This window comes from Anoplopoma fimbria, chromosome 23 (assembly GCF_027596085.1).
Source record: "Anoplopoma fimbria isolate UVic2021 breed Golden Eagle Sablefish chromosome 23, Afim_UVic_2022, whole genome shotgun sequence".
Classification (NCBI taxonomy): domain Eukaryota; kingdom Metazoa; phylum Chordata; class Actinopteri; order Perciformes; family Anoplopomatidae; genus Anoplopoma; species Anoplopoma fimbria.
The window spans coordinates 13,260,310-13,287,342 of record NC_072471.1 but is presented as its reverse complement, the minus strand read 5'-3'; the positions used below and the strand labels follow the sequence as shown (position 1 = coordinate 13,287,342).

The 27,033-nt window shown below is 41.7% G+C and overlaps 1 long non-coding RNA gene across 2 annotated transcripts in view; it reads right to left on the bottom strand.

Moving 5' to 3' along the window:
* Positions 1–2,545: 2,545 nt before the first annotated feature.
* Positions 2,546–27,033, bottom strand: part of LOC129112786 (uncharacterized) — a 49,433-nt gene continuing 24,945 nt past the window's right edge. The window contains exons 3-4 of one of the 2 annotated variants that reach the window (XR_008532378.1): positions 13,386–13,516; positions 2,546–2,591 (exon numbers count right to left, since the gene is read on the bottom strand). This is a non-coding gene — a long non-coding RNA (uncharacterized LOC129112786). Of the gene's footprint in view, positions 2,592–12,751; positions 12,888–13,385; positions 13,517–27,033 lie in introns of those variants that run through there. The other variant, XR_008532377.1, reaches the window with a different exon arrangement.

Sequence of the window (27,033 nt, the reverse complement as noted above, 5' to 3'; positions counted from 1 at the left end):
CAGAATGGTCACTCACTGCTACTCTCTTTACCCAGAGACACTGAAACGCATCTGGCAACAGCTGGGGCTCTGGGACACATGTGCAGGAACGAGCAGCAAACTGGGCTAACTGGCATAATTCCATCTAATATGTAGAACAGCGATTTGTATGTTTTGCCATATTTGAGGTTTTTTCCGGGGCGAATCGATCATTCAATTAAAGTACTGTACAAGAACAGAACAATGACTGACAGTTTCATTGTTGAAACTGACATTATATTCAGTCAGAATATCAAAGAGTGCAATCAGCAACAGCAAAGAAGTTAATCTATTAATTGATCCGTTTTGAAATAATTACATCAGCGCTGCACTGACTGTTAATTGTCTGGATTTCTGTGCTGAAAAATCCACATTAATAGAATGTTTCAAACATCTTATTAACAAGTTTAAAGTTATAACGCTTTAAATTCTCAAGGACTCAAGGACTGGCAGGTGATTGGTTGTCACCACCGTTAGCTCCAGATTGTGGCAGCACTGTAAACGGACACCTTTGTTGCTCTTCTGTTGTATTTCTGACAAAGTAGCTGCTCAAGTGTGAGCGTTTGCTGCAGTTTTAAACTGCACTTGCTGTTACCATAGTAACGACGGGTGTCGCCAATTTAACCAGGACTGACATCTTAAGGATTACACTTTTAAAGATTGGTTTTTATTGGATGTGATTCTTTGAAGGTGTGATGGAAATACAATGATGCTTGCATACAAACGTTATACAGTATAAACATACAGAATATGTACACAAACACGCAAAATCCTAACGTAATTGCTTCTGCACTGACAGATATGGGCCATATACTGGATAATGCCACAATACGGCCGGAACAACTATTCTAATATGCATACACCATATGGAGTAAATATAGTACAGTGCTACACAGCTGTATTTCTTTTGTTATCTACTGATGCAGTGTTAATTATCACACATATACCATGACCCCCGGCTATAAGGGCATGGATCAGTCAATGCACCATAAGCATTGTACGATGTGTGATGCAAGTCCTTTATTTTGTTCAGCTCCTTTTATATGAGCGCTATATTTTAAACACTAAGAACTGTATGTGGATTTCTCTCAAATCAAGTCAGACTTTGGTGGAGAGCTAATTGATTTGAGAGAACAGAGATTTGCCATTTGAGTGATTCAATTCATTGTATTGTGCATTGATAAAATAGATCAATTGATGAATTAAGATTAAAAAAATCATGTCCTTTAATGAGACAGGGGGGGACCATGGCCGTTTCTCAATATGTGAACTTCTCTGTACTTGTGTCCTCGTGAACTTGTGAAACGTCATCTAGCGCGGCCCAAGTACTGTTCCAATACACAAGTTCGCATCCAGCCAAGTACGGTCCAGATACCCGGATGTGTCCTCGCTCCGCCCATTATATCGAGGATGCATCGGAGTAGACTTGTGTGGACTTTGGACAGCCAAGTATCCCAGAATGCATTTCACCAGCAAACAAGAGATGACAGTAGCGGAGACGGCTCACAACTGTCAGTTATAACTGTCTAAATACTGCTGTTGTTGTGTAACGGAATTTAGTTTTAACATTTTTTTAAGCGAGAATGTAGTTGTTAAGACTTAAAATATGCGGTCAATTTATCAAGATAGAGCCTGTTTGAAAACAGCGCCGACGTTTGTCAGAGATATGAGAGGACCAGAGAGGAGACCGGGCGGTGGTGCTCATGCAGCCCGCTGACAGCAGCCTGATCTCGGCAAGGCCTCTCCAGATGTGCCGCTGGCTCCGGTGTCTCTGTGGTTGTGGTTGCAGATGTAACACAAAACATATACATATTAATATTTTAATATTTTCTAAATGAAAATGAAAAAAGGCAGGGTTGTGTTTTATATCATATTTCGTTTTATTGTCAATATATATGACTGAAGATAACCGGAGTAGGCGGGACCGACGAGCTGAGTTGGTGACGTTGTGACGTTGGTGACGTCATCAAGTTCGCTGCTGTTCCAATTGCAAAATGACCGTACTGCGTCCTCCCGTCCTCGGGAGTTTGTACTCCCGAGTCGAACTATCCAAGTATGAACTTGCAAGTTTGCAAGTCCATACTTGACCATACTTGGTATTGAGAAACGGCCCATATCTTAGTAGTATTTGAATATTTAAAAAAAAAAGTAAAAAGTCACGACACTGGGTTGTCAAATATTTCTCTAAATGCTTTTATACATACATAAGCTTTTAAAACCAGTGCAATATTTATGAGAACTCTTCAGACAAAGCATCAACAAGTTGTTAGCAAACACTACATTTGCTATAATTTCCCAATAACTTGTTTGTTTCCCAATGACCCTAAAACTTTGTTTCAGAAAACACTCTCACCACAAAACACCCAGAGGCGACAGGAAATGCAATAAATGGAAAAAGATGATAAGAGGTATGAAAACTTTTCCCATACCAACTTTGCTAAACTGGGCCGAAACTAACACCGAGCAATAAATCATACCAATTTTCAACAAATAACTTGATAATAGTCATATCGTATGAAAGCAGAGATGAAGCCGTGTATGTCCTTCTCGTACCTGCAGGCTCACTTCCCATCCTTAAAAAAAAAAAAAAAAAAAAAAAAAACACATTGAATAAACTATACTTTCGGTTTACAGTTCCATTAAATCAACTGGGATAGTGGCGGGGAGCAGAGGGAAGAGGTATTACATTTGTGTTATTGGTCAAATATCGCCGGCCTGTGAAGCAAAAAAAATAAAAAAAAGGTGATATCCAGCACGGGCCGGGCAAATGGAGAAAGAGAGTGAGGGAGGGGTGCGTGTCATAGCTATGTCCTTTCTGATAAGTGAGTTTTCACTTGCCTTCAACCCCCCCCCCCCCCTCCCCACTGTAATAAGAGTTGACACCTATTTGTGACATATGACTGTATCTCTGATTGCCTGGGGCGTGATAGCATCCCGACGTCGCGCTCAGCTGGCGATGGAGGGATAGCGAGAGTGAGCAATGAAGAAATAGAGGGCTTTGTGGCTCTAATGCACCGGTCACCGGGATACTATATCTGTAGGAGATATGGAGGCTGTGTGTGTGCGGGGGAGCTGAAAAATTGGAATGTGTGCAGCTCATGTGTCGCTTGCTTTAAGATATATTGGATGGATTTATTCACATCTCCATTTTCCAGCCGCTAGTTCCGCAGTGTAGCTGCAGTGTCGCCGGGCGGAGCAGACATGCTTCTGCAGGGCAACTTCCACCAACTGTGGGATCCCCAGGTGTTGCCGGAACCAGCTGCGAGGTATATTCCCTTCAGCATGTCCTTGGTCAACCCTGGCGTTCCTTCACAGGTGGCCGTGCCCATTACACCTCCAGTGGGAGGAACGCTTACCACTGGACGCCTGATGGGTCCTCTCAAGATGGAAGAGGAGAGGCACAGTTCCCCGGTCCTCCTGGAACGCACAACGCTTTAGCCTATTTTAGCAAATAAGCGTAGGTCCCGCTTGGCCGCATAGACTTAGGGATGGAGAAACAAACACAAAAATTGCTTTTCTAGGCTCTGGGAACGTCAAGCAAATTTAAGACGTCATTATTTTAAAAATTCATATTACAAAGAGTCTGTTTTACAATCGTGGTCTATGGGGAAAATGCTTTTTTTTATGCTGCAGTATAGTGAGTGGCCAATAGGGCAAATTGGCAGCAAAGCTGGCTGGCTGCACCACATTTGGCCTTCTTAATACATGCATGGGCAAAGCAGTGTTGCCAGGAAAGCAATCTGTATTCCTGCCAAGTTCTTCATTATGGTCAGTGACTACTCCTCTCTCTCTCTCTCTCTCTCCCCCTCTATCCATCTCACTCTCTCATCCCCATGTGCAATGCTGCAAGCATTGTCAGTGTGCCTGTTATTCCTCTGTCTGAACACGGCCTTACCAGGTGTTCAGGAAACAGATTTGTGTTGAAAATGCAAGGGGGATGTTTTGGTGTGGTGTATTGCTTCAAGTACCGGGGATAGGATGAGATTTCTCATGTCTTGTTTTGTCTGTATGTATCATACGCTATTTGTGTCTATTCAACCTCTTCTCTTGATGCGATGAGCAGATTACTCTGTGATGTATCGTTTTTCAGCTTTATTGTATGTATGTATGTATGTATGGTTGTATGTATGTATAAAATACACATGTACTCAACGTTTAACTTTGCTGCCCTCTTGGCAAGATCACCGTCTTCAAAGAGATTATATTTCAGTTGTTTTTTTCTTTGAATAAATAAAGGTTAAATAAAAAATGCTGTATGAGTGCAGTGCAGCCGGTGGGACAAGCTCACATGCACTAAAAGACACGCACGGCTGGCCCTGCTACATCTACAAAGCACAGAGAAGCTCAGATTACAAAAGACACAGAGGGAGAGTGACTGCTCAGGTAGACATCACTCCACTTTATCTTCACATAGAAAATAGTAGTTTGCTGCTATATTCATGCTCTGAATGTCGTATGTATAACCTTTAAGTTTGGGAGCAACTTCACATTCAGGGGACAATTGTTCAAGTGCACTTTGAAAGCTGCATGCTGATCAGTTCTCCATATCAACAATCAGAAACAGGACAAGGGACAAGACGCAACGCTGTCAAAACACTGACCTTGAACCATTTGACAAATGCCGACTATGCAGTGTAACAGACCCCATACATCATCTCGTACAAAGATAAATGACATAAAAGTTGTGAGCTTTTTTTATTTTAAACCCTGAGATGAGCCTTTATTACATTATCATCACGCACCACTGACTGCTACAGGTTTTTAATAGGTATGGTAAGGGAAGTGTGACTGGCTGATAACAATACTCAAAATTTACAGCCCATATAACACAACCTTTTTTTTGCGTACTAGAGAATATTCCCAGGAAAGAAGTGCTAAAGTTGAATGTTTAAATGTATTAAAACCTCTGGGATCAAAAGTTTCAATTTACGTGCAGCCTTGCAGTCAACACACTGCTCACAGAGCAGAGGTTTGACACTGTGGTTTCACAGATCAATGGCCCGCTCCTCAGCGGTGTCTCTGGCATGATGAAGCACTCCTCACTCTGTATGCTCACTGCGCCTGGGCTACATCTAATGGGCCTGGCTAAGAAGGTCACCAAGGATGGATAAAAATGTATATATATATATTTTTTATTATTAATATTAGGGGTACTGACAGTTATAAATGTGGAAGTTATATAAATAGTAAGCACACATTAAAAAAAATTGTGAGATGGAAAATCTGAATGGATGCCCATGCAAAACAGCAATCTGCAACACTGCTTGAATCAAATGAGAACTTCCTCATACTTTTGATGAATATTTCTGTCTACTCTGGATTCCAACTTTTATTGTCGGATGTACCCCACAGCCCTGTCAGATGAACTCAAGTAGCCTTCAGTCATGTTTGGATGTTGGGATTTATCGACTACTTTTAGTTAACTATTTCAACCATTCATCCACTATTTTAAGCGAACTATTTCTTCAACTTTTCTAACATTAATCATTAACCATTCATCCGCTACTTTAAGCTAACTATTTCAACCATTCATCCGCTACTTTAAGCTAACTATTTCAACCATTCATCCGCTACTTTAAGCTAACTATTTCAACCAATACTCCCCGACTTTTGGCTAACTATTTCAACCATTCATCCGCTACTTTAAGCTAACTATTTCAACCATTCATCTGCTACTTTAAGCCAACTATTTCAACCATTCAACCTCTACTTATAGCTTACTATTTAAATAATTTATCCACTGCTGTAGCTAACTTTTTCAACCAGTTATGCTGTCTTTTTTTCAACTATTATCCATTAAACTTCATTTCAACCATTTACAATACATTCAAACGCTAAGCTTTGACTTTTATCGAACCATTTATCCACTACATTTAGATTTTTCAGCTTTTATCCAATAATTTTAGCTAATTAAGTGAACTTTTTATCCTTTACTTTTCCTATTTCAGTCATTTATCCGTTACACTTTAACTGTGAAGACTTCTCTGCCTGCCAACTACTTTCCACAAACTTCTAATTGCAACATACACTTTCAGGTGTTACAGTTGATTCAATTTGTGGATATATATCTTTAATCTTCTCACAGTTTGCTTTTTAAAATGACTTGCTCTACTCGACAAGCTTTCCACGTAGGCCTTGGCAACTGCACACGTGTGTGTACATGTCCGTTGGTCTATTCAACTTAAAGGGTTTCTAAGAATAAATGAGGTAGACAAGATAACAGTACATTAAACTGTACTAAAGGCCATTTGTCAGTGGCTAAAACCTTTTTGTGTTTCTATAAAATCTTTAAGGATTCTTCCTAGAATATCTTGAGCCAGAGAGCCGGCGCAGAACCCATTTGAAGTAATAACTTTATGTCATTCCTTTTCATTAACCACAAACTCTGATGAAGCTCAAACTTTGAGCTAATAACCTTTGCAGCTAATGGCGTAAGACTGAATAATGTAAAGTCATCAGGCTAAGAAGTCGATGCTTCCTCCTGACCTTACAACCTGTAATAAAATGCATCTTCAGGCTAATGTAAAAAGGATTGCTGCGATTTAATGTGAGTCTTTTATTTTCTTTGACGCAAAAAGGCAAGTCAGTTCAGCCGCAGTTTATTCTTTTTCATGGCAGGGAGGTAGAAAAAACTCTTGGTCCAGTAGGGGCTCAGGTGGTGACAGAGGTGTCAGACGCCAACAATGCTTTGCCACATTTAGGACTCCTTTTACAGTACTGACCTTTATCAACATGAAGTAGTGTACTGTGTGTTTTTGTCTCCCTAAGGGTCTAAAATGTCTTCTGTGTGTCATTCTGTCTATAAGAAATCAGAGTTTCCTTGAAGAGAAAAACTACCCCTGTCACCAAGATATGTTAAAGTTTTCAATCCAAAGCGAACCTCTCACTTAAGATTGGGGAATGGTACTTCAGTCCACCTTGAGCCAACATTAATAGCAAGTTAATGACTGTTTGTAGATGGTATGGAATCTCTGGTGACTGCACAAAATTGCAGGATACTGTAATGCGTCTGGAGACTTTTGGGGATTGTCACAGTCCTGATTGGGATTCATCAAAGGCTTCTCAATTAGGAGACATCTCCGTTGACACTAGAGAGCTTTTCCATCTAATGAAGTACCTCACATTATTGCCCTGCTAGTAAATTATTCAACTAAACTCCTGACAGGGAGTGGGATGGGAAGACAGACAGAGAGGGGGGGGAATAAAATAAAATAAAAATGAAAGAAGTCTCCTCATCATTTTCAATTCATCACCCTTCTTCCATATTGCCCTCCAGATCACAGAGAATATTCGCCTAATCAGATTTATGATTTATCCCATTTAAATTCAGTCGACTTTCTCAAACGCTGAGGGGCGGTGGGTGGAGAACGAGAGACGAGAGACAGAGAGGGAGAATTTATAATCTACACAAGAAAGACACCTAGTGTGGGTGACCTCTATTTGAATGAATAAAGATTGCCTCTTTATATGTCCCACTATTGTGCCATTTCTAATGAGCATAAATTATTACCGTTTAGTGTCTCAAACTCACAAATCAAAGGCCAGCTTTCCCCTGATATGTCTTATTAAAGTCAAAATGTGGGGATTTAAATATCAAGTCCAAATGCAAAGCTATCAGACTACAATGATATCAAACTATATTCAAACACTTACATATGGGCATTTTACCATAGTGTATGATTATGCCATCCTATGATGTATGGACTGTGCCCAAAGACAAACACACTCAGCAAAGTCAGCTTTCTTAAGATACTTCAAAATCGAATAACGATTAAACATATATTTGTCTACAGTCTAATAAATTGAGGGCACACATGTTATTCCGTGTACATGGCAGCACTTGATTTATTCCTCATGTTCAGCTAATTTACGATGATAATTTCTGTGCTTGCAATTCAATAAAAAAAAATGTGTGCAATCATTTTTTTAAAGATCTCACGTACCGATCATAATTAGTTAAATGTGACGGCATTGATTTATCAGGTTTAATTAGCTAGATATTTTGTTGAATAAAACTACATTTACCGCAGGTAATTGCAGATTTTGTTATTTATTATGAAGAGACAACTTAATCGTGTTTAACCGTAGCTAAAGGAGAATGAGTGACTGAAGCGCTGCTTGCTTGCAAAGTTTGAAAATCCACTGCTGTATTTTAAAAAGGTAACTTGCACAGTCGTCCTTGCACTTGCGCAACATACAAAACAGGGACCTGCTCATTCAAGGATCGCTCCACAAAACTCCTCAGGGTAACATTCTGGGCATTCCACCAACTTAACACATAAAGGTCCATTCACCTGACCTGACACACAAATTCTTAGCAGTCTATGAAAAAAGTTGAATAAAGTTTTCTGTGGCTCAGGAGGAGGTTTTTTTTTTGTTGAAATTGGGAAGTTTGACTCTTATAAAGGATTATAAAAGTTAGGATGTGTCAACCCCTGCTGCATTGATTTGGACCATTCTTTGTTTTGTCAAATCTGTCTCTCACAAGTCCTTTAGCTTAACAACATGGAAATGTAAAACAAAATACAATACAATCTGTGCAACCAAAGAAGTGTTCAGTTTAGATCATAATTCTATTGAATCTATTGAAACATGCAAAATTGACCCAAGGTCCCAAGTACAAAGAGGCGCAAAGATGTGTTCTGTGAGTTGATTTCTCCAGCAAATGTGAGAGGGATGAGAAGTGGAGTTTACGTTGAGCCTAAGCAAAGCATGCCATATAAATACCAGTGGCTATTGAACTCTGTAGAGGAAGGTTGCTGGCCATTTTGTGCACAATGAAGTGGAAAAGGCAAAGGAGTAACCTTGTGACAAAGCATGTCATTTCACATTATATAACTTCCACCCAGTGAATTGTAAGTGGGAAAAAAGAAGAGCTAAGTAGTTTACATAAGATGAAGCAGCAAGAGGTAAGAAGGTGTCCTAGAGGTGTAGGTGCTTGATTTAGGGACTCACAACCACACATAACAGAGAAGAGCTCAGGTAATGGCCCTAGAAACCATTCAATTTTGTATGATTTTAAGACAAGAGCACAGAAGCCTGGTGGGCAGAGTGCATGAAGCAGACAGGCCACGTCTGGCTGGTGCCAAGGAGATGTCACCCTGTTAACCATGATGCAATTGTGAAGGGTAAGTGACCGCGCACGAGCTGACGCCCGAAGTCTCTGCAGACGCCGCAGAACATCGAAATCCACTCCAGAATTTCTGTGCGGCTTTGGCTGCAGAGGTCTCGCAGGGTTTTCCAAACACACGAGTTTACTTCACTGCTGTCATACAGATCTCAAGCTCATTTCTCCAACTGCAAAAAAAAAGAACTATCTTTGAACTATCTGGAGAACATAATTGGCCCACCTTTGCATTTAAAAGGTGAGTCACACACACTACACAGCATGTGTCTTTGTGGGATTTCAAATATATGAATAAACCCAAATTCAAAACTCAATGGTTTCACAAAGTTGCCACATATTTCTTCTCATACTGTATACACACTTTTAACAAATAGCATGTTTCCTGTGCAGGCACTGGTATAAATAAACTCGCAGGAATAACAACAAACTGGATGAACGCTATGCGACTCAATCTGTGGCATGTACGTGCCAGAAAAATACTCCCCGTGTACAATAACTGTTATAGCGCGCTAAAGCCATAAAGCCATCCTTTATGTTCGGGGGAGGCAAACCAATATGATTAGATTAGATCATGTTTTCCATTCTGCCTACAGCCAGTCTGTGACCCACTCCCTTATTTTACAGATAAGAAACACATAAACACTCACGCACGTGCACTATACGGCGGAAAACCCACACGCCTATCTAAACTGCACCGTGGATCCACTGTTCTCTCTCTAATGAAATAGACGGGTGGTTAACAGGATGACTCCAGGTAACCATGACATTAACCCTTTCACTCATGTGGTCACTTAACACACACAGAGGAGCCTTTAAAGATCCTGACATCGTGCAGAGCTCTTCAGTGCGGTTTGAGATTGGATGATTCAAAATACCCAATGACCCCTTTTTGACTTTTATTGAACTGCTTGGTTTGACTGTCAATATGTACTGCTCATCTTAAACTGCGAAGACACAAAAAAAACCATTAAAATAGGTCATTTGTACCACTTTTGTTTTGATAATAATCCCAAGAGCTAAGTCAGATATGAAGCTATCAATCAATTTTTTCTCTACAGCATTACTACTGATCTGTATAGAAAGGCCGTTGAAAATAGAAGACATCTGTTTTACCAGCTCTAACATGGATTGATCAAACAGTCTACAAACATTCTCCAACTGAGTGTGAAAAAAAAATGGGAAAAAAAGAAACTTCTGGGCGACACTAATCACGCTGAGAGGCGTAGCTGCCTTTATTGTCGGCCGCCATGCCGGGGTGACGAGCCTGAACGCAGACACAAATTCACACGCACAGGGACATGTGTGCTGTCCACGCAGAGAAAAAGAGAAGCAGACACTGACAGCAATGAGAGGGAGCATGTACACACTCAACATCACACAAACAACTAAATATCAAACTCACATGCCCGCGTACACACACACACACACACACACAGCCGGCTGGGCACCCTGACCGTGAAAAGGGTGTGAAATGAGTCCAGGGCGTGTTGCGCTGTGGGGAAGCTTTTAACACATGCCTGGACACCGGCAGGCAGTCACAGCCCCCCCACTGTGAGCTGGTCAATGCAGCTCGGGAGGCCGTTGGAAAACAATTAGCTGCATCGTCTCTCACTCGGCAATGAGTCTCGCTGGGGCTTCAGACGTGCAGACGGGGAGCTAAACTATATTTTTAGATGCTTTTGTCTTCAGCTTTTCCTGGATTTGTCAACTATATTTCAGCTCGCACTGGGTGCTGTGGTTTGGCAGTTTTTTGGGGTTGTCAGTGAGTTGATGAATAAACAAGATGGGCAAAAGGCCCGGGCTTTCTATTTTAAATCACGAGTAAGGTTTCCATCCAAATGTAGTGCAGATTTCCAGATAATTGGCAAAAGAAAATGCTAATTATTGTGCATTTCCATCCATAAGTTAGTGTTATTCAATATATAATTTATTTTATATGTTATGTACAGTTTGTTTATGATTCATATAGTTTTTCGGCATATCTACTATTGCAATATATTGATCAATATGCTAATGTGTATACTAAACACCCCAACCTTTTGTGACAAAGTGTTCAACACCATCTAATATATTGTGCATGATGTCCATGTAGATAGTGTGTAATTGTTGTGCTGCTTCACTGCTAATCAGCTTAATTTGTTAAATGCCACAATGAAGCAACAACAGCCATCATCACCCTTTTCACCACACCAACGTTTTATTAAAATCCATTCATTGGCATCCCACATATTGCATGTGACATTTGAATGGACGGACCGGGGTTGACCTTAGCGTCTCTCCTGATTTCATTTTGGGGGGCAATAATAAAGTTGCTCTAATCTCATATCCTGGTTTATTGCATATTGGCTCAGTTTAACTAATGCACGGTGTCCTTGAGGCTTTGTTTTCCCAGAAATTTATCTTTGGAGTTTTCCAGGACTTTAAGTGGCAGCATCAACAAATAAAATGTAAAATTCAAATGAGTTACTTAGAGCCTGAAAATGCCTGCTTCATGTGTGAAACCGCGCACAGCTTTGAAGTTCCAAATCACCTTTGTGATGTGAAGGTTATCTACTCATCTCTGAGTGCGACTTTTTCCTTCTGCTTCCATCCTATCAAGCATTTGGAAGGGATGCTGGCTTGTAACTACTGCACTGCTACAAAGGAGCGGATTCAAGGTTCGGATGAAAGCGGCAAAGGTGAACCTTGAAAAGTAGAGTGGATAAAGTGAATAATTCATTCAAAGCCATCAAACAGCATCCTTACAGTTTAGAGTTACACTTAAGAGTGACTAAGTTCTGTAAGCATTTGGCTTTGGCGCAATCTTTTTTTTTTATTGCTGATATACATGTGTGTAGGAATGTTGATAGGAAATGATTTTTGGTTCAGAGACTTCTAGATTCTTCATATCTTGGTTTGCAGAAACGCGAAATGCCAACGTTTTATTCTAGCCACTGGGTTTTATATTATAAATGAAGTGGAAGAGCTACCTACGGCGGCTCTACAAGTATGTCATCCACAAACAATAGCAGAGGAAGCAAAGGCCTTGAGTTGATAATGAAATTCTGATTCACCGCTATGCTTCTTGGGTGCCTCATGAAACAACTTCAGCGTTTGTTCCTCTCCCAGATGAATAACTCTTAGAAACTGATCTCTGTCCTAAAAATAGGAAATCAGGAGCTCAAGTCCGGTGCAAAAACTTTAAGCCTCGGTAGACAATGTGCTCCCTATCCATCAGCACAGCTAAAAGAGTAGATATGTTTTCCTTGAAAAATAATTTAAACAAGAATACCATTAACTAAGGCCGCATCAGGATTAAATAAGACCAACAATATAGGAGGAAATAATAAACAATCTGGTATTGTCTCAATTTATACAAAGAAGCAAATAATGAATCCTCTGAATGCTATGCATGTAGTCATAAGAATGTGATATTTTGTTTATCCCCTTAGGGAAAACAGTTAATGATGTATGCTAACACACAAACCACAGATTGCATTTCTGCCAACACCGATTCTTCACTGATTTGCATTCTCACAGGAGATGTGTGCAATGATCATAATCTTTAAAATGGCAGTTTTTACTTTAGGTTTATTCATATTCAAACTTGAGTATAATGGGGTTTTTTTTTATAACAACATCTCACCCTGTAACTCCAGTCTTTCCAGTCTTCTTGGCAGAAAGTAGATTTTAAAAAAATAACAAAAAGTTACTCCGAATATGGAGAATATATTTCAATTTTATGACCTAAAAAAGATCTCCGCTGTAAAAAAACAAAACAATTAACCACAATTATACTCTAAAAAGGCCTCAAAGTGAAACAAACACTTGTCTTTTTGCAGAACATCTTGTTCATTCACATGTGAGTGAATGGTTTCAAGAATAAGGAACTTGAAAGTGATATTTTTTAAATGGAGAGAATTAAGAGTGCTGGCACTCTAATGTACTTAAAATATTCTCCTTACTGTTCCAAGAGCTCAGACTGTCTGAGTCTGTTAAACTTCAGACTTAGCAGGGCCCGTCTGACAGTGGAGGGCAGGTGGATGGTAAACCTCTCTATAACCCTGTCAATGAGCAACTTCACTGTGTGTGAGCGCCTAGAGATGTGTGTGTGTGTGTGTGTGTGTGTGTGTGTGTGTGTGTGTGTGTGTGTGTGTGTGTGTGTGTGTGTGTGTGTGTGTGTGTGTGTGTGTGTGTGTGTGTGTGTGTGTGTGTGTGTGCACTAGTTCCCATGTGCCAAGCGAGTAAGTGCATGACTCACCTCCTGTGATGGTCTGGGATTGCAGTAGAAGAAAGATGGGGTTGGAGGTTAATCTGAGGTTGCCGCAGTTCATCAGTTTGCTGAAGGGTAGTGTGGCAGCAGCAGGAGCGAGGCAGGTAGAGCCTGGAGAGCTGAACACACAAGTGCAGCATCAACAACTTGGACTAATAGCTAGGAGTAGCAGCTACCCACACTTTGCAAAAAAGGTAAAGTAAAACATGAGACATTTGTGACAGCTGGAGACATCGTTAATGTTGTAGCGGATACTTTGTTCCATTTAAAAAAGCAAAAACAGACGCCTGTTAGCTGGGCTTCCTCTGCTACCTCAGCCTTTTGCGAATAATCACAAGGCAGGAAAACAATATTTATTATTTGACGCGGGCCATCAGTGATGACAGTCTCAAATATGTGGACTGTAATATGCAAGCACGGCATTCTTTATTCACTGCGTGGGTTTATTTGAGCTATTTCAGCACAGGGAGATCCAGTAAAAGTTTAAGAATAACAGTCTTAAATTGAACAAGAGAGAAGAACAAGCCAACGAGAACAAAATGAAAAGTTGAATTCATTTTGAGTAATGCTGGCAGCATCAGCCGGCCCACCTCTTTGATCCAGACTGATAAAACTCAACAACTACTTCTCCTGATCCCCTTTAGTTTCTCACCAACTACATTTGTCCAATTATTGTTGTTTTACGACCAAATACCTGCATAACCAATGACATCCGCGTCCCCTAACATGTTGAAATGGGATGGTGAGCCTTTGCCTGTTAAAGGTCAGCATGTTATGTTTGTCACTGTGCTTGTTTTAGCATGCTGATGTTAGCATTTAGCTCAAAGCACCATCGTGCCTACAGAAAGTAGAGCCTGACAGCTGTGCGTGTGGCTGTAGGCTCGTAGTCATGATAGCTACATTGTTACTTAATGACAAGAAGAAACATTTTTAAGGATATATTACAAAGCAGGAGTACACTTTGATCAGATAACCTCATACAGCCTTGACCTGTAGGTAAAAAAAGAAAAGAAAGCTCTGGAACGCACCTTAAACACTGCCTGCTTTGTTCGCATTTTGTTCAGAGGCCATGCGGTGTTAACAGTGACGGCAGGAAAAGGCAAAAAGCCATTCAGATTAAGAATGTTAAGCCTCCAGAGGCACAGCCTCCTCTGCTCCCATATGAAAAGACCCAGAGTGAGACCTGGCATACGCTCTGCTGGATTACAGCGAACAATGCCTTCCATCAAAAAACTGATTACAGCAACTCTTAGCCAACGTGCATGCAATGAGAAAGCCCAATGAATGAATAATGAATAATTATGGCAAGGAGAAGCCGGAAGGAAGAAAGAATCAAAGGAGGAAAGGGGGAGATTGAGGGGGTGGTAGGTTTGGAAAAACAGGTATTTAAAGTCTGACATTGTTGAATAGTGCAGAATTCATGAACTGCATGGTTAGATATAATTCTGTCTCACAATAATGCACACAGTGATCATTGCATTTCCTATTCATAATCACCCAAAAGGGCCTTTGAAGAATCTGCAAAGAAGAGGGAGGTTCAGTAAGTAAGTTTTACAAGTACAACACTTCGGAACAAAAAAAAAAAAGATATTCACGGAGAAGGCTCTGTGATTATACTGAAACATGTTCACAATGAGATCAATGGAGCATTCACAATATTCAGAAAATGTTTGTGAAATGAATAGACGAACAAGGCTTGTATTGAATTAGGATTTTTCTTCATTTTAATGCTTTGTTTACTTTGGGGCTGAATTGGTGCAATAAGGCGCTCCGCATACAATGAAATACGGCTTTCAAAAGGGAGCTCGATTTTATTGATTTCATTCTGAGTAAAATGAATAGCTCCTCACACCCGCAGCGCCGCTCGTATTACGTTAAATGTGGGACTGAATTGGGAATGTCGCACAGGAGGACTTTGGGCGTCTTTGAGACCAACGTTAAGGCCGACTCCTACAGCACCTGGGATGGTAATATCAAGTTTAACATCAGCTGTTATATTTAACACAGCTGCCATCGCATAGGAATCTACAGAAGTGACTTATGTAAATAAATAAGAACTTATTCTTAAGTCTAAGTTTCTGTTTATTTACATACTGTAAATAAATAACTGCTACCTCTTGTTTTGCAACCTTATTATGCTTTTATTTTAGCATTAGTACACATTCCAACAGATCTGGAAACATTTCAAATCAAGAGTTAGGTTTAAAGGTTGGATTAAACTTCTAGGGACTTTTTCTCTTTATGTACAAATCTGTATATCAATACAGAACAAGTAAATACAGCTAGAACAGTGATGATTTCGGCTGTCACCTCTATGAGTGCATTTGGCTTAACACCAAAGCCACACATATTCAGATTTATAATCCCTCCAACAACTAAACATGCAAAGTGCACCTCAGATGGCAGGAAGTGCACTTCCAGGCTGCTGCGCCTGTTTAAAAAAAAAAACAGCACACGAGGCGCCAGACTCAGAATACGTGACAAATTAGATTAAAAGTGCTCAGCAGATCTGACTGCGTGAATAAGCAAATACAAAACACGTAGGACCTGTACAATTGGGTTACATAACGTAGCCACGGAGAGGAGCGCTACACCCTTTTATTCCAGATAAAAAAAGTCAGATCTTTACTTTCAAAAAAACATGAAACAAAGTTTATACCACAGTACCGACGGTAAATCAATACATCGCTAAATTAGTAATTGAGTGAGCTCAAGTGCTTTAGGTGTGTTTTGTGTTATAAACAAAAAAAGGCCTTTTGAACATATCATATCTAAAAAAGCATCAGCAGCGGGGCACCACCCTGCAGGGCAAGAAAACACCACAACATCTTCGGCTCAACATCGCTGACGGACCACACCATCAGGTGAGGCTGCACTGGTAATTACGGATCCACTTTTCATTCTGATCCAGCTCCGTCGACCAACAGTCTTGTGTTGTTGTTTTTTTAAAACTTATCCCCTCCTCGATACTCACCTCCTCTACTCAAACAATCTGCCTCTCTTCTCACATCCCTTCCCTCCTACACACATATCCCTCCTGTTTAATATCAATCTCACATCCCCCCCCCCCCCTTCTCTCCCGGATCGGTTTCTCTCTCCCTCCCCCTTCTTGCTACAGTGTTTTGCCATGGCTCTTGCGTTTTCCCCCGTAGGGCCTGTGTGTCTGCTGTAATGAATTGTACTTAATTGCCAACTGGGACCCGCAGCCTTAAATATAATTCTCAGGACACTTAACCTGGGTCACTATGAATGATAAACACACCTTAATAAATGGGCCTGGGCTTGGAGCAGAGAAGAAAACCATTTCTCTCTTCGGGCCCCACCACAGCACGGGTAGGACACAGAATTTATGACCAGGGCAACACTTAGTGTTTTTAAACGGAATCACATCCTCTTACATTCCTTGAAGGCGGAAACAAGACTTAATGTTTAAAGCTGTATTATTGACATGAAAATAAATAAATTATACTTCCTGGCTTTTTATACAATACTTTATTTTTGCATGCTCTCTTGTGAACTTGAGATCAATTGACCATTCACTAAACCTCCCTCCAAAACAAAGATTGTCCAATCATAGCTTAGCAAATAGCATAGTATGGCTGTCGAGCTTTGAATATGCCTTTACAATGCACACATTTTAACTTGCCTTAGTAGGAAAATAACATTAGCAATAACTCAGTTCTATTCAAGTTTCCAAATCAGGATTGGGTTGATGGCTTTGTCCTGCCACATACTGGATGTGGGGAAATGTACCTGTACTAAGACACATTTGCTAAAAACATTAATACTTATTTATTCTTAAAGCCTTTCCACATGTGAGCAAAATTGTTTAAAAATGCTAACAAAGAAGCATACATGTTTTTATACAATGCTCTATAACAATACTACGGGTAACTATCTCCAACCTGCAATGCAAAAATAATGGTGCTCCTTTTTTTAGCCATTAGCGCTTTGTGGCTTTTTTTCCACTTCAATAAACTTGCAAGCTGCCATTCAATTTCGTATTCAGGATTCTTATTTTCACAAATCAGGTGGAGACATTAAAAAATTAGCTCGTAATTGACTCACTGAGTTAGCGTTGAGGCTAACACTAATGTCATTTCAGCCAGCAAAATCGAAAGTCGCAACTAAAAATGAGAAGCTGGCTTTCGTCTACCTCCGTCTGGAATCACTGTAATCTGCCACCATTGACATTGTAAACTGCATAAATGTGGTGCTACATTGTAAAACTACAGCAGTACAACAGCAGTATAACTAAGGGGAGCAGGGCTAAGCCAGCTTCAAGTTGGCGCTTGTCACTATTGTTAAAAGAAACCTCTTACAGTATGCGTTTCCTTTTGTATATCAAACGGCCAGCAGATCGACTGTACTGGTTCTGACACTCATGCATAATCGAAAGCGCCCCGGGCCCCGAGGAACCGAGGGGCATAGAAAAGCGCCACAGGGAACTGTTAGGGTGTCTGGCCAGTAGGACCACGTCCTCGGCTCTCGGCCCCCGATCCACTCTCGCTCCATCTCAAATCTGACACACGCTGCCTGCAAATGCAAAAGCCAGATCAAAGTTAGTGTAGCCCTTATGAATAAAAGAGTACAACCCATCTGTGCAGCTGCAGAAAGAGAGAGGTTCTACAGCATGAAAAAAAAAAAAAAAGAAGAAGAAAAAAAAAAGCAAACTACACGTCGGGTGGTGGTTGGGTCACAGTGGAGCTGCAGATCTGAGCCCTCATGGGACCAAACCCACAGGCTTTAGTGCTACGACGTCTCTTGGCACCCGGCGGCAGAATCAGTTGTTGTGAGAATATATTAAAAATGGACCATTCTGATTTAATGACGTGATAATTATGATATGATTTTTTAAGACAGGAAGAGAGAGAAACTCAGTGTATGAGCTTTACAGATTGAGTAGTTATTTTTTAAAGGTTCACGTAGAGGCTGTATCACTAACGAGGTATCTCGACTCTTCTGTCAAGTCTTCTGCTCTGTGAGCTTTTGGAAATGGCTACATTACATATAGGGCAGTGCAAAGATCTTTATGTTATCCCATGTAGTGACAAGACATCAGTCAAGAATGCATCCATATAAGTGTTGTCCAAGTATTAAATGCTGGATTCACTGCTGTTGCCTGGATTTTTATTTCTCGCTTTCCTTGTAGTTTTTCCTCAACAAATGACATAGAAAGTGGTTTTCACGGACAAATGCCCCAAATCGTACATCTTCCACCACGGATGAAGACAGGGCAACTAATGTCGTGTTCAGTTCTTGTTTCCTAAGCACTATAACGAAAGCATAGGGGAGAATGGTTTATGATGATAAAGAACGCTAATCACGCCCCGGGCAATTTTCCCTAAAAAGCAATTCAACATAGCTTGACTAGCCTCTGCGTGATTCAGCCTTGGCAGGAAATGCTCGCAGTTGGCACAAACATGCCTCGGCACCAACGATGTATTATTATTGTGTGCCAACTGCTGAGGACATAGAAAGCACTGGACCTGGGGAAGTTGGGTGAAGGAAGAACTTGTGAAAATAAAAAAAACGTTCTATCAAAAGCAACAAAGTTACATTTTTTAATTAAAATAAATTACTTTAAAGTGAATTACTTTAAATACAAGACTATTTATTTGTAACCTATTTTTAAAGATATAAGTCCTTAGTTGAAATGAATGGACTTGCAAGTTATAGCAATGTTTATCCTGAGGAAGATGTGTTGTTAATTTTATTTTGAAATACCATAAATTAATGGCTTGATTATTATAATAATAATAATAATAATAATAATAATAATAATAATAATAATAATACAAAAAGTTATAAAGCCATAACTGAGAACAAATTCTCATTCTCGCTGTCTCTATCTATTCAATAATATACACTGATGCTATCCAACTGAACTGCTACTAAAATAAACACAAAGACTCTGTGTGGCTCAGTGAACTTACACTGATCTTTTTGAGATGAACATTTCATTTTTCCGACGCAATAAAATGCTTCAAATGTCACAAGTTGCATGATTTTCACACATCGAAAGTGAGCTCAGACGCAGTGGTCCGGACATAACTCGGCCCAATTTTGAGATGAGCCTCAGTGCTCTGGTATCTGACTAAACACCACTATGTCACATCTTTAAGTGTTACAGTGAGCCAGATAGCTTGATGTATTATTAGCTGTCTCCTACATGAATATATTGTCATATTGTAATAGGCAAAAAACACGTTTTGTTTTACGGATCAGTTTCAGCTAGATGAAGCACAAAATATATACTGATCCTGCCATCTAATATTTGACTCCTTCACTCCTGTCACATTCTTAATCTTGCCCTTACATCTTCAAGTTGTGTGAATTCTATCCACTGATATGACAAGGCTCTAAAACTCAAACTTTTTAATCACTTTTTAATTCTGTCACTAAAAGTAACATACTTACATCTGTACAAACAAAACCATTTGTTCTTGTTCCAATGTCCTACCAAATGGTGCTTCCCGGATAAACACCATTACCACGGCTTTATTCTCTTAGTCTTACCCCGAGGAAACAAGCCGAGGCAGGAAAATACTCTCTGATGTGATGTGCCAAGCACAGACGCGTTTACAGTGTGTTATTAATCACAGAAAGATCATTTGCTCCTCCGAGCCGCCCAGGAGCTTAATTTCATTTGTTCCCATCGATTTAACGGCCGTTTCAGAAACAGGGGATGGTGTGGGGAGTGTAGGCTCGATACAAGCTATTGATCAGGAGCTAAATGACCTTGTGTACACAGTGACCGGTGGAAAACCGACCGGGAGACGCAGAAGAAATTGCATCATTCTGAGGCTTCGGCGGGGTTTAACGCGGTGGTGTTGATGACGCAGGTTACACGTGGTCGAAAGGTCCGCTGCCTTACACGGCTCTGAAGGCACAGATGGGCCGCAGCTAGTTGATGCAGCAACACACATATTGGCAAATGAGCAACGCTCTACATTTACACCTGCCCACACAAGCGTCAACACTCTAACACTCTCCTGAGTGTAATGATTTCTGTTCATATTCACACTCTACGCCACTCAAACACCCCAGGGAGCAGCGCCAGGACGACCGATCCCACCCCGGTGAGATATTTTCCATGCTTCCACTGCTACTTGGGGCAGGGAGTCAATAATGAACACCTTGCGACCTTTGGCCCCTTTTGCACAAGAACTACTATTCCCAGGTACGCCGCCACATCACAGCGAACTAGAGCCTTGGGGGGGGCGGGGTGGGGCGGCTCTCTTGGTGCTCAGACAAACACTGTTTACAAGAATTACATGCTATAGGAGATGATTAACTACCCAGCTGAACCCAGGCTCCGCTTTGGCAGCAGTCCCACAACACAATTTATGAGGTTTTGTGCGCGTGTTGGTGTGTGTGTGTGTGTGTGTGTTTGAGTGTGGATTGGTTAATAGAATAATGAGACTGGAATGCTGTGAAGCCACCAAGCAGGAATTAGTGGCACTAAATGAACTTCTCTTTTGTTTGAGGCCGTTTGATTACTTGGGTGGCAGCAGAGGGTGGGATTTCATTCACATTTCTAATCCTAATCTTTTTATAGTGTACCACCACACACACACACACACACACACACACACACACACACACACACACACACACACACACACACACACACACACACACACACACACACACACACACACACACACACACACACACACACACACACACACACGGGGCTTGTGTCCGCGTGAGCGTTAAGTAGGTGAATGATGGATATATCTCGTTGCCTGGCTTACCTTATCAGCAGAAGGGCCAGTATGGGTTTCATCAGGAGGTTGATGAAGCTGGAGATACAGGTAAGCCAGGCAGCTTTTGAGGAAGGGAACACACACACAAAACAAGATTGGCTTGTCTTCACACCAAAATAAATGGTGTTGTTGAAGCTGAGGTAGTCAAAGAAGAAAAGGGGAGACTGCTTTTTAAGGTGCAGCCCACTTGATAAGGGGGTCCAGTGTGATTAAAAAAGGTAAAAGGGAGACGCAGAGCTTAATGCAGTTCTCACTGATGGAAAACTGTCAACAGCTTTCTGAGGTTGTATGCTTAGTAATTGAAAACATGTTAACACGATCGACGGGTGAATACTTAGTAGAAAGTGTTTTAGGTTTATATGTAGCTCTGAAATTCTTGATTTATCTTTATCATGGTTGACAAGAATATGTCATTTATCTGGAACGGTTGAAGCTTTCTAAATTTGCTAGTATTCTCTGTTATCTACTTTGTATATAAGAAGTGGACTTAGTCACAGTGACATCACCCGTGAGCTTGTGGACTACAGTTTTGAAGCCTCGAGTTCCACATTTTGGTTGTCGCCATCTAGGATTTCGGACATCGTCATCGTCGCCATCTTGTTTTTAGTTTTTTTATCCAGAGATGACACAAGAGGGTGGAGACATTTTTGGTGACTAAAATGTTACAATGAACTTTCATGGACTGAAAACACACTCTGAAAGGGTTACAGTTGTAAGACTAAAACATGGTCAACTCCCAAACACTGGAACCAACCAGTCAAACCCAAGGCAGCCCCGCCCTAAAGCATACCCTGCTTCATCGTCCATTTTAATCTAAACGGGACCATAATTTACTAAATGAACATCATGCTGTAATGAAGAAGACTTGAAACTAGCGATTGAGACCATAAGTTTATATTTACAATGTTTACTGAGGTATTATATCAAGTGAGAAGTAGGGTCATTTTCTATACAGTCAAACTTATTTTGGCAATCAGAGGAGTCGCCCCCTGAAGGCCAGTAGAAAGAATGCAAGTGTTAAGGCTCTTCAGCACTGGCCGCACTTTTCAGAATCAGAGGTTCTGCTAAAATACTACTACTGTACAGGCTTAAATCAATTATTTAACGTTTGGATTTGGTCTGTTAACTCAAATTGCATATTTTGTGTACATTCATGCGCAAGATTTTGCAACAAACCAATAAGCAACAAATACTGCATCTCATACAGTATGTTTAAACATACAAACTGTATGAGCAAATGCTTTATAGCACATGTTGGGACAAGAAATGCAAAGGTTGTCTCGGATATTTCACATGCAAAGTTCCATCTGAGGCCTGAGCCGTGTATGGCGTTGTACACTTTTTATAAAGCATGTTGAAGGAGGTTAACCAAAGATTCTCCTTTGTTTCATCGGCTCAATGACTTTAGAGTCCCGGATGGAGTTAATTGTCATAATAATCCCCTCTGTTGCTTATCATGCGCCTTTTTCACCAGTTTAGTCTGCATGCCTCCCCTTTTGTACAGACTCCGTGGGTGTGAGCCCTTATCCACAGTTGTGTGATTCACTGCATCAAAACTCCTCAGAGAGGCAGTATACTCCATTAGAACTGCCCGTCAGATGGTCGAATAGTCTTCAGAGGAGCTCGGACAAGACGTCTTTACTCCTTTCCAACGTAAAGTGGCCCTTAGGCATGCAAAACTCACACTTGAAGGGAGATCAGGTAATAATGTGATGCAGCCTGAACAAGGCTCTGACGGCAGGCTTTTCGCCCCACCTTCAAGTGTGGCAGTTTGGAACACTAACTATAAACACTTTTGCCTTCAGATGTGGTCAGACAACACCACCTTCCATGCACACATCCGCAAAGTGCAGTGTGATAAACAATGATTCACATAAAAGGTTACTCTGCCCTCTCCTGTGCAGACCTTTAAGTTTAAAACCAGTCCAGGTAATTGATGATACTCTGTGTCAGGATCTTGAAGGAAAACGACCAGCATCCCTCCCTGGATGCCCACAAGATTCATTCATCTGATGAAGCTCTCCACAAGCTCTCTTTGCTTTTACAGACACCAAACAGGTACCATTTGGGAACATGTAGAGCTGTCGTGACCCAGAGTTAAAGCCGAAGGTGTCGACAGCAGAAAGGAGAGGTGACAGCACTGCTGCCCCGTTGCGTCTCTGAAGCACGTCCTAAAAACAGTGCCTTTGATTCAGACAAATGGTGGCATATCAAAGAAACGGTCCATAATCTAGGAAACCAGACAGGTGTTGACCACCTGCTCTATTTTTGTGCCAAACACTCCGGAACTGCCATTCTAAGGACTGACACAAGAGACTACGGACGAGAGAAAAAGAAGGACAGAATAAAAGGGTGAGACACAAAAGAGGTGTCAAAGAGCCAAGACAGGACTGAGAAAGAAACATTGAGGTTGAAAGAATAAAGGACTGAATTAGGCATTTAAAAAAAGAAAAAAAGAAAGAAAGAAAGGTACACAAAACTCAAGCAAACAGCGTTAAGAGTAAGAAGAAATGAGGGAGAGTAAGACTGTCGTACTTCAGCTGACACGACGTCTCCTCATCCTGTCACAGGGATAGAGAGACTCGGCTCGGGGAATTGGGAGGAGTGGAAGACGCTGGATCCATGGCCCACAGTGCCCATCACTGTCACTCATGTCTGGCGGTACAGCGGATTCTGGTGACATGTGGAGATCCCTTGAGATAAAAAATGGGACGAGAGACCCTCTCTCTTCCCCCTCTCCCCTCCCCTCCCACACCGCTTCCAGTCCCCTCGTCTGTCTTCCTAAGTCCTTCTGTTTCATCATCATCCCGACTCCTGTCCATCTCGTTCAACACTCTTCTCCTGAGGACCGGCCACCCGTTTACAAAAGCAACCACCGAGTTAACTTACTGTCCCGTTAGTGGCCGGCATTCCTTTTTTTTTTTTTTTTTTTTTTTAATCGCAAAGATTCTAGCAGCTCCTATTTCGCCAGGACTCTTAAATAAGTTTTGCTGTATCACTTTGTTGTATGACACACTTGTTTTTCTTTCTCCTTGCCTCTGTGCTTTCCTGTCTGCCACTCTGATTGGTTCCCTTCCTGTACACTATTGCTACATGTCTTAGTGGCATGTTGGTGCTCGCGGCGTTGATCCAGCAAGCGGCAAGCACCGATCCCACCAGCTTGTCTTGCTGTGTTTTGTCGTCTTGCGCATGAACGTGTGAAGAAATGTGCTCGTAATCGTGCGGTAGCACTCCCTACGTCTAACGCTCCTCGGTTTGAGCAGCTGTGATGTTCATTCGGGTCGACCAGTGGCTCCAGTCTTATTAGAGAACCGCTAGATTGAAGGACCCAGACCCCGACCCCCGAGAGCGGGAAAAGAGTGTGTGTGTGTGTGTGTGTGTGTGTGTGTGTGTGTGTGTGTGTGTGTGTGTGTGTGTGTGTGTGTGTGTGTGTGTGTGTGTGTGTGGCCGGAGTAGGACCAGAGCGAACAGCCACATTATCACATTTCCTGCGGCTTTTTTCCAATTAGCTCGCTATCGATCAGCTTACAAACCTCTTGACGCGCTGTGCCTTTCACCGACTGGGCTGGAAGCCACTTTCTGTCCGAGTTGTGTCGAGATTTCAACCACACAGCGGGGGTGGACAAGCACGCTTGCCTGGGAAACCGTCCGGGTATGCTCGGATGGCATTGAGTTGAATCTGGTTACATCCATTACTAACTGCCTTTACGTCGCAACGTGGGCAAACAACTGTCATATAAATGTATTTTAATGAAAAAAAATACGTAATCTTTAAAGTATGTTGTTTGGAAATAGATGCCAAGGATTCAGCTCAAGGTTGACGTGATCATGAGCTGAGTGTGAAGATTGGTTCTGTATGAAGGCACTGCCTCTTGCGTGTCTTCCTGGCATTTGCTGAATAAACCCACTTTTTTGACGCTCAAAAGAAAATATCAGATGCAACACATTTGCTTTCCAATGACCCTTATCCACTGGTGTCTCTGGGAGATACCAATGTTCTCCCGGTAAAAAAACCAATTCCTCCATCAGCTCCCAGCAGGTTTTGGTGTGAATGTGTGTCTGCACCTATGAGTGACAGGGCAAGAGAGAGAGGGAGGGTTAAAGCCCCAGTGATGAAAAAAAGTGTGATTGTGCTGATGACCCCATCGCACTATGGAGGACAGGGAGCAGAGGCTCTAATCTCTCTCTGTGCCTCGTCTGTAAATGTCTTCAATTTGCCATATTTCTCTCCATCTACATGGTTCACCAGAACACAGAGCTTATGCAGAGACTGGTGAAATTATAAGATTCGTTTGAAGGCAGAGTTATTTGAAATAAATTCTCTTAACGGGTGAATTTGCATTTGAAAGTGATAAAATAAGAAGACGGCAAACACTCAGGTGCTTCCATTGTTTTCCAATATATTGAATCAATATTGTCTGCGCCATTACTGTGATGGACAGACGTACAAAAGGCATGAATGGAGCCCAATCGATGCCCCCCCCCCACCCCACCCCAACCCCCGGCACACTCATACACACAATTTAATTATGTAGAGGGCATATATCACGCCACATTAGTAGATTTCGTACACTTGTGCCAGGGAATGCAGTATTTGAAGAGCCAGTGCTTAAATAAACAAATGAATGAGACGTTATCTTGCTGTTTCAATGTATTGTGCCTTTTGTTACATTTTATTATTTATTTTTTTGCAGTGGTGTCATCTAGAGCAGCATAAAGCTCATGAGCATGGGAAACAAAAGCTCCTGTCAGTGAGGATCTGGTTGTGTGTCCTGAACGGGCTGCACCCTCTTATCTGAGCTCAGCAAAAGTTCCCATCGATTGGCCCGCTGATTGTGCGTCTGTCAGCCTACCTGTCCCCCCCCCTCCTCCTCCTCCTCCTCCTCCTCCTCCTCCTCCCTCCATCCATCCTGACTCCCCCCTCCCCTCTGCCCAAGGCCTCATTGATCAGCCGTGCCCCGGCTCCTGCCCGCTGATCAGTCAGCTTGATGTCTTTTGTGTCTGGGTGAAGTGAATAAACTATCGGGCCGATCGAACGGGAAGCGCAGGGCCAGGAGAGACGCTGCTCGGCCCTCGGAGAGAAGACTGAGAAGGACAGAGGGATGGGAGAGGGGAAGGTAAAGAGGTGAGGGAGGGGAGGGAGGGGAGAGATGAAACAGGTGGTTAAGGAGGCATCCAACTGGCCTCAGTTCTCAGGAGATCTGAGAAAAGGGAACTCAAAAGGGTGGGAAATGAAAAAAAGGTAGAAGAGATATAGGGATGGAAGATGGCGCCTCCCACAGGGCCCGAGTTCACAAAGCTCAGCATGCCTCTCCCACCAAGGCGAGAGCAGAACATCCATTTCCAATCCACACACTGATGACAAGCTCCTCAGATAAACACTGGAAGCCGCATCCGATCCGTCTTGAGACTGTCAGAGTCCCAGCGCTTCTTTGCGACTGTGGACACAGGGAATAATTGCATCCATGAGGCTGCATAAATTAGACGGCAGTTATTGCAAAAAAAAACGTAGGCAAGTGGATGAGGCCTGAGCAGGAGGATCAGCGCCCTTTCTACATTTCTGAGCAGAGCTTCAAAGTCTTAGATGGGCCAGATTGATGGGAAGAGGCCGGGATAAACCACCAGTTCCATTTCATCCCTGTCAATAAGCATTTGATAACGGGGGTAAAATGGGAGGAGGGAATTATTATTATGATAAGTGGGGCTTTTATGATCATATTTTGTTGCAAGGTAACAGAAAATTGCACTGATGGATGCGTAAATGGGTGATGTGATTGTGGAATAATATGGACAATTGGTGGAGGAAAACATTGGAGCGAGCATATGCTGGCATAAAGAGGTAATACAAGGATTGTTTTTCTTTT